The sequence below is a fragment of the Pyxicephalus adspersus genome, chromosome 8 (genome assembly GCF_032062135.1).
Source record: "Pyxicephalus adspersus chromosome 8, UCB_Pads_2.0, whole genome shotgun sequence".
Classification (NCBI taxonomy): Eukaryota; Metazoa; Chordata; class Amphibia; order Anura; family Pyxicephalidae; genus Pyxicephalus; species Pyxicephalus adspersus.
Genome location: NC_092865.1, coordinates 6,225,532 through 6,238,892, shown reverse-complemented (window position 1 = coordinate 6,238,892; position 13,361 = coordinate 6,225,532). Strand labels below are relative to the sequence as shown.

The following is a 13,361-nucleotide window of genomic DNA, read 5'->3' as shown; positions in this document are numbered from 1 at the left end:
GTGTAATATGTCGGTGGTATATAAATACTGTAAATAATAAATACTAAATAATAAATACTGTAATATTAATAAAATGTGATCATAGGACCTCTTTAAACATAATATGACAGCCACACTGATAATCTGCATACCTCTCTCATTGAAAAGTTTACTTTAAACCACAGAACATGCCTGTGCTGCCTAATACATTTCCAATATTTTTTTTTTACCACTGAAATAAATCACAGTACGAATGATGCAAGACAAAACTTCATGTTAATGAAAAACACAAAACAATTGACATTTAGGGACTAGAGTGACTACAACATTCTGTTGTTTGAATGAATGCCTTGTTTGTTTCCTAAGATAAAACTGTACAACACTTTGGCTGTTTTCTGTTTTAAGGAAGGACCATGCAATCAGAAACACTCTGAGCAAGTTTTGCAGAAGGCAAATTTTTCATACTCCTTAAGAAAGTCATTGTCAGCATCTGGCTGTTCGACTAAGAATGCAGAGACATCCCACTTGCAGGCACTTAGCACAGCTTCATGTACAGACTGCAAACCTGCAGCAGCAGCAAGCCACAGTCTCTGTCCCAAGGTAAGGCAAATCTGCTCCATATTTCTGCATCCCTAACCTTATCAGTGACACATAAGGCACTGCAAAAAGAGAAAAGAGCTGGTGTAAATATGAAGCTGGGATTTTCCTTAACTGGAATGAAATATCAGCTTTGACTTCCCAGCTGTTTCCTTGCAGATAAACCATTTCTCTATCAGCCTCATGGTAAATTCCTAGGTTCTTTTTTCTATTTGCTTGAAACAAAGCCTCATATCTCTAAAAAAGGAAAAAATGACATGATTTTTTTTATGTTTTTCCCTATTGGCAGCATAACTTTAATTTATTTTCTAGAGCCAAAAAAAAAAAACCTCAGTCATAAGAAAGCTTTGCTGTATATCAAGAGAAAGTGAAGCTGTTTAGTTCTGGTGAATATGACTGCATATAAAGACCTCTCATGGGCCCCTAATAGGAAACATCTGATTGTATGGGGGTCTTCAGTAATGTTATACCAAACCTGAGGGGAGGAGAGGATGCCCTAGGACTACTTTATCCTGCTACGTTTGGAACAAGAGATTCCTGTATTTATTCACAGACATTCCCTGGCTTGGATTTTTTTTTTGTTTTAACATAAAGAAGGTTTATTGAGCCCTCTAGGTTTTAACCCCCAGGAATGGAATATTGTTCTGCAACAGAGGTGGGTGTGTGCGCTTGCAAACAAAGAGAGAACTTTGGGATACAGTGTAACCAGTGACTATTGTTTCCCAGCCTTGCTGCTATGATTTGGGGAGTAGCCCTCTAGGTTTTTTTGTGGGTTGAGGTTCTTTTTTGTATTGTGTTTTCCATGCTGGTTTATTTTATAACTCAGTGGTAATGATAGATGTGTTGTTGCTTTGGATGCTTTTTCTCAGTATTTTGGAGCTATTTACTGGAGACTGGAGGGGATTTTTTTTAAAGGGGCCAGAGATCACAGACTTCAGGTTGGTTTTTATGTTTTTAACATACAGTTGAATATGCTGCAAAAACTAGAATTGCTTGAGAATATAGTTAGAGGTGTGTGTGTGTGTGTGTGTGTGTGTGGGGGGGGTATATTTTTGTGACTCCTTGCCTTTTAAAGCAGGGTTTCCCAACTTTTTTTTTAACACGAGGGGACTGTTGAAATCATTTTCAGGTCTTACGGAACCCCTGTTATAATTACTATATCCCCAGCTTACAGTACATTATCATGGTGGTCAGTAAGAAGAATACCTCTTACATTGCCAGTAAGAAAAATGCCACCCATTCAGATCATTGGTGTCATTTACCCTGACCTGAGAAGCATAAATTGCTCAAAGCTCATAATTGCTGTAATATTACATACCACTAACACACATCCTGTCTTCGGGTGACAACACTCACTATAATACATCAATGGAAAAACCATGTTGTCACTCTATTATTATCAATATTATTAATAATAATAAACAGGATTTATATAGCACCAACATATTACACAGCGTTGTACATTAAATAGGGGTTGCAAATGACAGACAGATACAGACAGTGACACAGGAGGAGGAGAGGACCCTGCCCCCAAGAGCTTACAATCTAGGACAGTGTTTCTCAAACTGGGTTTCATGGAAGCTTTGGGCTCCTCCACAGTTTGCTAGGGGAACTTTGAGCTCTCAGCTCATTTTAAGTAACCGCAATGATCGTTTTGGCTATCTGTAAGGGTGACATTCTTCCCAATGGCCAGTAATGTAAGATAGATTCTTCCCACTGACCACCACACTAATATACTGTGAGCTATGGATATAGGAATTATAGAAGGGGATCCCTGAAGATCTGAAAGTTTGTTTAAGGGTTCCCCCATCTTAAAAAAGGTTGAGAAATACTGCCCTATACATGACTACAAAAACCTCCCCCTTTTATCTTATGCAGATTGGTGTATTAGCCACTAGTAAGGTCTATATTATACACTAATAATTATTTCTACATAATGTCTGATAATTATTTTTCACCTGATTTATTTGCATTAATTAAGAGAAACATTAAGCAGAGAATAGAGCCTGCATAGGTATGTAATATGGCTTTCCCATGTGCATGGATCATTACTAGATACACAAAGAAAAACTATAAATACACATTGAAAGTATTATCTACACTGGCCTGGCCCGACTGTAGCTCGTTTTAGCGTTCATTTAGACTCAAAAACAAACATTTTTATACTGGTCTTTAATAGTCTTTAGATTTGTTGGCTGCATTAGTTTTCATTGCTAGGAATTTTTTCCTTTTCTTTTACCTAGTGATCCTTCCAGTAACAAACTTCCTGTCCTAGAGTGGCAGCAATAACTCACTTTATTGAGTTGTTGTCACCTTAGTATAGGAAGTATCTTAGGACTAAACAAGGGCTTCCCCTCTCTTCATATTCATAACACAAGGTAAATGTTCTGTAGTTTAGTAAACTGGGCTGATAACAGTGAGTTTCATTATTGTCAGCTCACCACAGGAAGTTTCTAGCTGGAATATTAGGGGTATTTTCAAAATAGTAAAGTTACTTTTAAATAAATATCAATTGTATGTTTAACAGACCAAAGGAAAGCAAATAAGAGAAGTTCATTGTTAGAGTTTACAGTGGAATCTTAAAATAGAGGATAAAAAAGAACAAAAATCTGCACAGCAAAAGTGAGCAATCCATTGAAGTGGTTTATGCTCAGGTTAAAACCTTTTAAGACTAAAGGATCTGCAAGTTGAAAAAAATCTCTTTGAAAAAGAAATTTCTTGCAGTGTTAGAAGTGTTTGTTAGTCTCCAAGGTGTACCCATAAAAGCCCAATTCTCTTCAAAAGTGTAAAATTGCAAAGGCAGATATTACTGTGAAGGTAGCAGTGATATTAATGCTCTGCTGCAGAGAGTAGAGTTGTAGGAGGGGCCTAGCAAGCTCCACCCACTACATGCTGCCTGCAGAAAACTACAGAAGGGGTGGATACAAGACCAGTCACTTTGCAGCAGCAGAAAGAGCAGCAGTGCCTGGTCTTCATACAGGAAGCTTTTGGACAGAGGTGTCACATTGGATCACTACACAGATCTGAAAGAAATACACAAAGTAGACAAAGAGCAGACTTGTCTCATTTAGCTTTTAATGTTTTAAAACAGAACTAAACCCTAACATTAAACAATTACATCTAGGCAGGTTTGTTATTGTAGAACGGTGTCCCTTTTGCCATAAAACCTTAGCTGTCTGATTTCAATTTTTTGATTGCACTCACTTGTCCTTGTTCTGTCACGGACACTGCCATCATCTTCCTTTTTCTCTTCCTGGTTTCGATCTTCAGTCATTTTGATTGGCTGAGATGGCGTAACTCCCGTAGGAATGTGGGGGTTCATTCGGTCCCAGCAGCTGCAGGGGAAACCAGGACACACCGGGTATCCCAGCTTTCTATGTGGAGCTGCACATACACCTGGCCCTTTCTGTAATAAAGTCCTCCCTAATCCTAAATTTTGAAAGTGGAACTTTAGTTCCGCTTTGAAATGTCCTTTAGGTTCACTTTCAGAACATTGTCACATGATTACATATCTATACATAAATTATACTTACCTGTCTATTGGTCCACTCCTGCCACTGCTTGAATGTGACTAGCTGAATGGGCTGAATACAACCCCCCCCCCCCATGACCACCATGGTTCTGTCTTTTTGGTTGTCCTGTAGTAAGCCAGTGGGAGAAACCACATTGTGCAGCAGGGGAGCAAGTATTCTTCACACTCATGTGTAGGATACTCGCAATGACCAGGGAAAATTTGAAGGCATTTTAAGTATCCTAATAATAATGAACAGAATTCATTGATCACCAACATATTACACAGCACAGTACATTAAATAGGGGTTGCAGATGACAGACAGATACAGACAGTGACACAGGAGGAGGAGAGGAGCTTATAATTTAAGAGGTGGGGGAAGTAACACAAAATAGGAGGGAAGATATGTAGTATCTTCTATTATCATGTATAAGGTTCTAGTGATTGTGTGGTAAGGGTCCCAATTAAGTATTGAAATCTGAAATTCTAACTATATATCATTTGTAATTTACTGTATACATAGGGGCAGACATTTCCACCCTATCATTACTCTGCAGAGTGTAAATAACAGCAATGATTGGTAGCTACAGACCATGTGATCCAGGCTACATGTGCAGTTTATTTTGATTTTGTTTTGACTGTTATATTGTAAGTTATATTGTAATATTTAGAGGTAAACTCTCCGCCTCTAAATATTTGGTATTGCTACAGTGAACAGGAAATGTGCAATGTAAAAAGTGAATTCTGTTACATGAATGCAGATTATCTGTTTAGTACAAGGCAAATGTGTTATTTATAATCATTATCACCTTTAAAGACAAACACTGCTTGATATAACTTACATCCATGCTGGTAACATTGTACAAAACTTGTGGTATTTCAGAAACATGACCTCTCCCTGTGAATCATTTTATAGGATCATTGTGCCTATAACAGTCATACACATGTGGAAAAATGAAAAGTCAACTCTATATTTTGTGTTACCCTTGGCTCTCTTTTATACACACTATGGGTCCAATTTATTAAAGTACTCGGGGACTGGAGATGGTAGACTCTCATGGGGGAACATAGGTTATCCAGCAAACATGGAAAGGATCTGGTCCAGCATTTAAAACATTTGCTAGCAAATAGCAAATGACTTTGAAGAAATCCATTGTAGGTTTCCTGGATCACCCAGCTTCACTGATGAAAGTGTATCCACTACAGCCTTGGAGAGCTTTATCAAATCAGGCCCTATGGGTGTATTTTAATAAAATTCTTCAAGACTGGAGTAGATAGACTATCATGGGAGAACCTGGGTGATCCAGCAAACATGGAATCAATCTGATCCAGTATTGAAAACATTTGCCAACTAATAGCAATTTATTTCGAAAAAAATCCATTCCAGGTTCGCTGGATCACCATGGTTTGCCCATGATAATCTATCTTCTCTAGTCTTTGGGAGCTTTAATGAATCCGGCCCTATAAATCTTGCAGTCCTCAGACTGATCACATGACATCATGGGTCATTCTTTTGTTCCAGGGGCAGCAGTGGTGGTGCTTGTGTGGTGTAATGAGATTTTATTATATAAGTCCTGTACACCTAGGGGGTCTGATTTAAAAAGCTCCCAAAGGCTGGAAGGAATACACTACAGCTAGGTGATCCAGCAAACCTGGAATGGATCTGGACCAGGATTCAAAACATTTGCATTGCAATTAGCAAATTACTTTGAGGAAATTCATTCCAGGTTTGCTGGATCAGCCAGCTTCACTAATGAAAGTGTATCCTCTCCAGCCTTGGAAAGCTTTAATAAATCTGTCCCAGGCTGTCACAAAAACACACCCCTAGGTAGCATATCATTGACGGCCTGGGCTCACATGAAGTGGGCTGATGTTATGCTGGATGGCAGAGTAGTGGGACTGCAGGAGACAGTGCCAGATAGAGGATTAGTATTGTAGCAAAAGTTGGCTTTTTATTTTTTCCAGCTGGGCAATTTACTTTTCATGGTGTTTAGTTTTAAAACGTAACATCAGGCAGATAGAAAAGCAATGGTTTTATACGACCCTGTATTTATGATTAATACAGAATGGGCATACATAGCTAAATTAGTCTTGATAAAAGCCTCCTGCAAACCCCTTTTAAACAGGGAGAGGGAGAGGCAGGACAGGGAGCCAGTTGGGTGAGCTGAATAAAATGTTTAGATAAGAAACATGCTCATTGGAGGAGAGAAGGAGGAGAGGGATGTCGCTGTGAGTCTGCTGCTGCTCTTTCACTGTTTGAATCAGCAGGATGTGATACAAAGGGAACGTTACTGTATTCCTAACTGTTAGTGGTATAATCCACTTTCCCGTGCTGTAAATCTCAGGACTAAATGAATACAAATACTTTTGTGGGTAAAACAAATCCCATTTATTTGATCTGTGAGTTTAGCTGTTTGCCTGGAATCCATTTATAAACAAATGTGACTTGTGATCTTCTTCAGCTGACCATTAGGGGTAAGGTAATGTTTTCTATCCTTGATTCCATCCTTCCATCCTAAAGTGAAGTAGGTACAGACAGCAAATAATTCTAGGTGTCTGGTTTGTAATAATGATAGATTTTATTAGCACGCTTCCCAGACTAAAAGTTTGTTGTATGTAAAAATCTAAAAGGCTGCTAATAAAACCGTAGAAAGTTTTTCACTTACTGTAAATTGGGTAAATGTTACTGATTACACAAGCCAGGCTGGAGATTGTGAATTATAATTTTTAAAACAAAAGATAAACAAGCAGTCTTTTGTTATTGATATTACATCATTAATTACAGTTTTCTTTACATATTTCCCTGATGGTAAAGTAAAATTGAGTTATATTTTTATCTATAAGTGAAAAAAAAAGTACTCACCCAAAGGACCTTAAGGATTTTCTAGCTTTCATGCTTGTTAGTGTATCAATACAACTAGTATTGTAGGTCAGAGACCGTCATGCACAAATGAACAGACCCAAAAACATACTGTACCTTGAATAAGGTATAGGTAACATCACACTAAAAGGGAGCACCTAGTTACAATTGAAAAAATAAATGCTTTATATATTTGAGAAGGTAGAGAAAGACCATTTTCTGTCCTTACTCTGATACTCATATATGGCTTTGCCCTTCCTGGTTGACTGCTTGCAAGCATGGAGGCCACCTGTGCATGACTGACTAAGCCAGGTGGATGCCTATGACTTGTACTTTGTAAAGATTTTGGATCTGCTTGTGCTATGTCGTATAGACTGTAAAATGTGTAGCCTGAGCTCTCTGGCTATCTCCTCAAGTCTGTCTCAGAGCAGAAGCCATAAACCTGGCTTAGCAATCACCACCTACTGGCTGCAAGTGGTAAATATGAAGTAATCAAATGCAATATTTTATTTTTTACCTCCTTAAAATAAATACATTAATAAGGAAATATATATACATTCATTTTAAGTAGATTGCATTTATGGGAGTTCCCTTATGGGAGTTAAAAGGAAATTGACTCCTTATTGTTAATTTCATGAGGACCCGAACTTGATGGCAATGTTGTCACAGATCAATGTATTAAAATGTTGTAGACAAACAGTCACATATCAACACTGAAAAAATCGAATGATAGAAACTGGGTTGGCCTGGCTGACCAACTCATGTTGTATTATTTAGAGGTATAGAAAGAAAGCTGAAATCTTTAAAGCTTTAAAATAAAGATAACAAAGGCTGTTGATCCAGGGAACATCCAATTGCCTTTATGATAAACGGGAAGGAATTTTTTTACCCTCTTGCAGCAGATTGTACCCGGGTTTTTTTTTTTTGCCTTCCTCTGGACCAACTTTGTCCATAGGGTCTTATATCTGGGATGTGTTTATTTCCCTAGTGGTTGAACTTTATCGATGTCTTTTTTTCAGCCTGACTTACAATGTAACTATCTGATTGGTTGCTTCAGCCTGAAAATTATTCTGCTTTTCCATAAATCAGTTGGAGAATATTTTAAATGCTGTCCATTTCCTGTTTTATTTGCCTGATGTGCACAAAAACATAACTAATATACCAGCCCAATGTATGAAATCTTTAGAATGCAAACTTTCAAAATGAGTTAATAGGCACTCCTTCCCCTCTCATCTTATGTTTATATTATCCCCTTAAACTGTTTCTGTTCAAGAAAATAATAAACCTGCCTGTTATTCCAAGGACGATGGAGGAGCCAAGAATGTTTTTTCGGATAAGAAAAGAAGATTGTGCATTTTTTTGGCTCCTTGCTCATCCTATTTCCTCTTAACTGGTTAACATGACTATAAAAATAGAACCTTTTTATTATTCTTATGTCCTTTGTTATCTGATTGGATTATAAATCATATTCAGGCCAAATGATAAAGGTCGGTTGAAGCTGAGGTCAAGTATATTTAGGGCTTGCACAAATACTGTCTGTGCTCATGTTTTATAAGAACACTTAAGGCCTCATTTAGCTGCTCCAATGAAAATACAAACATTTAGCATTGAGCCAAGAGCACTTGGTCACAAATTCCCTAATTCTGGCCCAAATGAAAACTTTTTGTAATTTCTTCTAGCAAAATGTCAGTGTGCTCAGTATATATGGAGGTGATATGGAGGGGGATTAGCCCTTGCAGCAAGCACACAGAAAGGATCATATATTGTATCAATCTCTTTATTAATATTATTATTGTTATTATTATACTACAGTATTTTTATAGCGCCAACATATTATGCAGCACTGTACAATAAATAGGGGTTGCAGCTTACAACAGATTAACCAGGTGAGTGCAGAGACCTCTCAATCCCCAGTACAATGCTCTGTAAACGGTCCTTAGGATTTCGCAGTCCATGAATCAAATTAGCATCAACAGCTTTTCATAAAACAGCAACACAGCTTTAAACAGAGGCTTGTTTGCAGTCTACCTGCTTCAATTTCCACTTTCTCTGCCCAACAGCACACCTGTGCTATTTGTAGTAGATCTGTAGCCTGCTGTAGCGGAACCAAGGGGTGTATTGGGGATGGGAAAGGAAGGCCCACCCAGTACCTTCCTTCCCATTCCAGAGTCCAGGGTCCTGAAATTAACTAAACACAGCAACCCCATGCGGAGTTGTTCTTACTATTCCTAGACTCCTCTTTCAGCATACACCCTGGTTTTTAAAGAGCCCATGCACTATAACCTTAGGAAACATATCTCCCATCCCAGGACCAATCCACGCAACTCTGTACAATATATATAAATTAGTACCATAGTGGACATTTTTCATTCTTTTTTTACACCTTTTACCCGAACAGGAAGTGATGGTAAAACATTTTAGGCACAAGGACACAAAACTCAATACATTCCTCCTAAAGTATAAAGAATTAAGGATTATGCAGAAAAATAAAGTTGGACTAAAATTGCAAAGAATCAACTTTAAAGTTCAGGGATCAGAATCATCCGAAGCTTGATCATGGTAATTCTTCCAGTAAACACACTTCCTTTGCTAAAGTTACAATGCTCATTGGCCTTGATTTATTAAAGCTCTCCAAGGCTGGAGAGAATACACTTTTATCAGTAAAGCTGGGTGCTCCAGCAAACCTGGTAGGGATTTATTAAAAGTAATTTGCTATTTGATTTTTAATCCTTGACCAGCTCCATTCCAGGTTTGCAGGATCACCCAGCTTCACTGATGAAAGTGTACCTTCTCCAGCCTTGGGGAGCTTTTTTAAATCAGGGCCATTGCATCTGTAGAGTGTGTGGTCACTTTAGACAGCTTCCTTGATTTAAAACTAAAACCATTTTTATTTTCATAGCTATTAGGACCTCTGTCAATAGGCTTTGGGGTTGGTGTAATTGCAACAGTTTGACACCAGCTTTAAACACTTTGAGATCATTCAGAATTTTTTTGACAAGTACGTTTGTCCTGCAGTTGACCTCCTCACTTGCATCTGGAATGCCTTTAAGCAGAACTAAACTTAAGAAAAATGTACCTTTACTTACGCAGAATTCTCTGAAGCATCTCTGGATTGGGTCCCGTGCCGACCTGAAACCCTTCTTCATCCTGGCACGGAGGAAGTGCGGGGTGCTGCCATCTGCATCCGTCTTCTTTTGGCTACACCCGATCTCACACTGTGCAGGTGTGAGGTCAGGTGACATAGCCTGCTCTAAATGGGGAGAAAAAGAGCACCAATCTCATTGCTCACTGCACGTAGTTGGAAAAAGCCCCTTCTGCACATGGGCGAGATAAGGAGCTGCCAGAAGTCTCCCAGAATGCATGATAGGTATCCCAGAAGGCTCAGTGCTCCCACTCTATCATTACCGCAACAGCGGTAAAGACAGAAGAGGGGGGCTTTACCCTTTAAAAAAAGGGGTTGTAAATTGTCTACCCTTTTATGTAGAGTAGAAAGTTTGGTAATAGGTCCGCAATAAGTGGGTTTGCATTTCTATGGACTTCTATAGGAATGCAAAACTTGCTCGAAGCAGATGAAAGCTTGTTGGCGCATGTACCTCTATAGAAAGGGTGATTTTTAGTTCAGAAAGCTGATAATATTGTTTAATACCCCCTCACAGATGTGGTAGTTATGTCATCCCGGGTCAATCAAAAATATGGCGGTAAACTCAGATTACAGAATAAGAGTCGCAGAGATGTCAGTGGCAAAATGGGAACATGTGAATGTTGTATTACCTGGGTTGGGGGGAAGAGAGTTCTACTTTAATATACTGCTAGTAAAACTGCCTTAAATCTGTCTTTGTATTTTCATGAACCCCTACGCAGCAGAACTTGTATTGTGTATCAGGTACTGCAAGTAGTTTCACATTAGTAATTTATTGGACTTTTATGGCAATCAGGAGACAAACTTGGTTTTATCAAATGCACAATTATAGGACTTGCAGTTACATTTCTATTTTGCGGTTGTGATGAACCCGAAGTGTTTTAGCATTAGCAGTATATTCCACTGACTGATTATTTGGTTTAGTCACATACATGTGGAGTCAGCAATTCTCCTAATAACATAGAGTTGGGAAGATTTAGTGATGTGTCGATTTCCCTATTCTTCTGGGTCTATGCAGTGCAAAACAAACGTTTATTATGCAGATTATTACAGTGGAGAAATAGAATGTTACCAAGGAAGTGTGCTAAATCTTGAAAAAGTAATAAAACCAGTCAACACATCTCACCTTAATATTTATCCCAAGACAAATTCAGAAATACTTCTTAAATATTTTATTCACTCTAAATAAAACATTGTCCTTGTAGCAGAGTAAAAGATACAAACTAGAAAATATCATCAAGGGCCCATTCACATTTCTGTGCTTAAAAATGTATGTTTTATTATGATTGGTAAAGATATTTTGTGCAGAATTTTGTCAGAATTTTCACTTTACATAAAAGGGTAGATAATCAATTTATTTAAAGTATAAATTCTATTTGTGTTTTTTTTAAGTGCAACACCCTTTTTTTTTAAAAAAAAGGGTGCAGCATCGCCCCCTTAATTCTCTATTGGCTAGGCAATCAAGAATGAATGGGACCACAGAGCCTCCCGGGATACCTACGTCACACATCCCGGGAGTCTCTTGGCTGATCCTTCTGCACATGCCCAAGCATGCCCTTTTATCTATAGGGGAACAAATTGCAAGTTTTTTTTCCCAATCTGCATCACCCGATATCGCGCCTACATACTGCGAGATCGGGTGACGTAGGAAGAAGAATGTGGAAGAAGATTGCGGCGCCAATTTTACTTTTTCTTGTACATGATTTCTAGCTGAAAAAATATTATACAGTTATGATAAAAATGTACATTTGTTTTACCTGTACAATTATTTTTTCCCATGCAATATACTTTTCTCCCTTTGCAGTGGGTTCGTGTCACTGTTCCCTACATGACCAGGGGATCTGTGCCTTCTTCTGTGTCACCCACCTTGCACTCCTCTGCAGCCAGCAGTAGCTCTGCCAAGGAATCCTTTTCACTGGTTATTTCCTGATCTAAAATATGTTACTCACTGAGACCTTACCCCAGAGGTTAGAGTATTCTGCAGACACGCTGGCCTGGCCATCTGAGTTGCATTTGCTCCATTACTCCCTCTGGTGGTGGGTTACCTGGTGGTCACATGACTTCCCTGAGCTGGGGAAGTGACTGGCAACAGGAAGTGGCCTGAACAAGGAGTTCTCTCTGTCTTACTACTTATGATTGCTGCTTGCCCTCACTTTTCGCTTTCTAACTACTGCTCCTGTAGTACTCTTTGGTCCCACCCAGTCATGTACAGGCATGTACAGGGGCCGCAACCTTAGCACCACCTTCTAAAGCTCATCTCCCCCCTGCAGAGTGTGCTGGCGATGCCGGAGGCTGGTGTCTTAGACTCTGCATTCAGTACATGTCTCAGTTAAGTGGGCTAGGGACACGATGGGTCCACTGTTCTGCTTATGGCACTGTGGCAGTTCCCCTTCCCTCTCAAGGAATAATACCTCCTTCTGTCCAGGAAATGATGGCTCCATGGCTCTTTTCTGCCCAACATTCCGAATTATGGGCAGGACTTCTGCAACATCCGCTATTGTGAATTGGCTTTTAGCATGCCTTCATGGGACTGTTCTACCAAAGTAATAAAAGAAGTGCGCTGGTAGCTTGTGTAGTAAAGTAGGTTTTACTTTCAGAAAACTATTATTTGGAAAAAAACAGCTATTTACCTCCCCTTTCTCACTACAATGGGGGAAATAATTCTGGCGAGCATAAATCTTAAACTGAATCTAAACCCATTCAGGACAATGTCCATGTATTTCTACAAGTGTGTCCAGTTTTTTTCAGATATGCAGCTTTAAATGTAATAATTGTTAATGATCCTGTCATATTGGCAATTATCAACACAGAGTTCTGTTTATCCTTTGGAGTTCCTCCGGAGATCACTGGGGGTTTCTTGAAAGAGAAGCATTTTGTTCTTTAAAACTAGTAAACGTAGACACTAATGATCATTTTAGACCACTGTAAAGGAGAAAACTCTTTCCACTGACCATCAATTTAAGTAACAGTCTTCCCACGTATCACCAGTTCAATGGGCCCTTCTGCCATGGACTAGCAGTGCAAGGGGATATTGCTCCTAAGGATCACCAATATATGATGAATCTACTAATAACATTCAATCTAAAGGGGCCGATTTGGATGAATACTAATGCAAGGGATTCTTTAAAACAAATGCCTATATTTTATGGAAACTGCTTGGTATTAATAAGTACCGTATAATGGAGTTTATCAAATGGCAGCTATATATAGCACATCAAAATGTCTAAATCTTAAGAGGGCACTTGAAGAAGCAAGCTGCGAGTAACATTTTGTAA

General features: G+C 38.8%; 1 protein-coding gene across 3 annotated transcripts in view; it reads left to right on the top strand.

Moving 5' to 3' along the window:
* Window positions 1–405: 405 nt before the first annotated feature.
* KANK4 (KN motif and ankyrin repeat domains 4) overlaps window positions 406–13,361 on the top strand; it is a gene marked incomplete at its 3' end in the record, with an annotated part of 85,673 nt that continues 72,717 nt past the window's right edge. Inside the window, 1 exon segment of one of the 3 annotated variants that reach the window (XM_072419389.1) lies at window positions 406–579. 3 annotated transcript variants of the gene reach the window in all.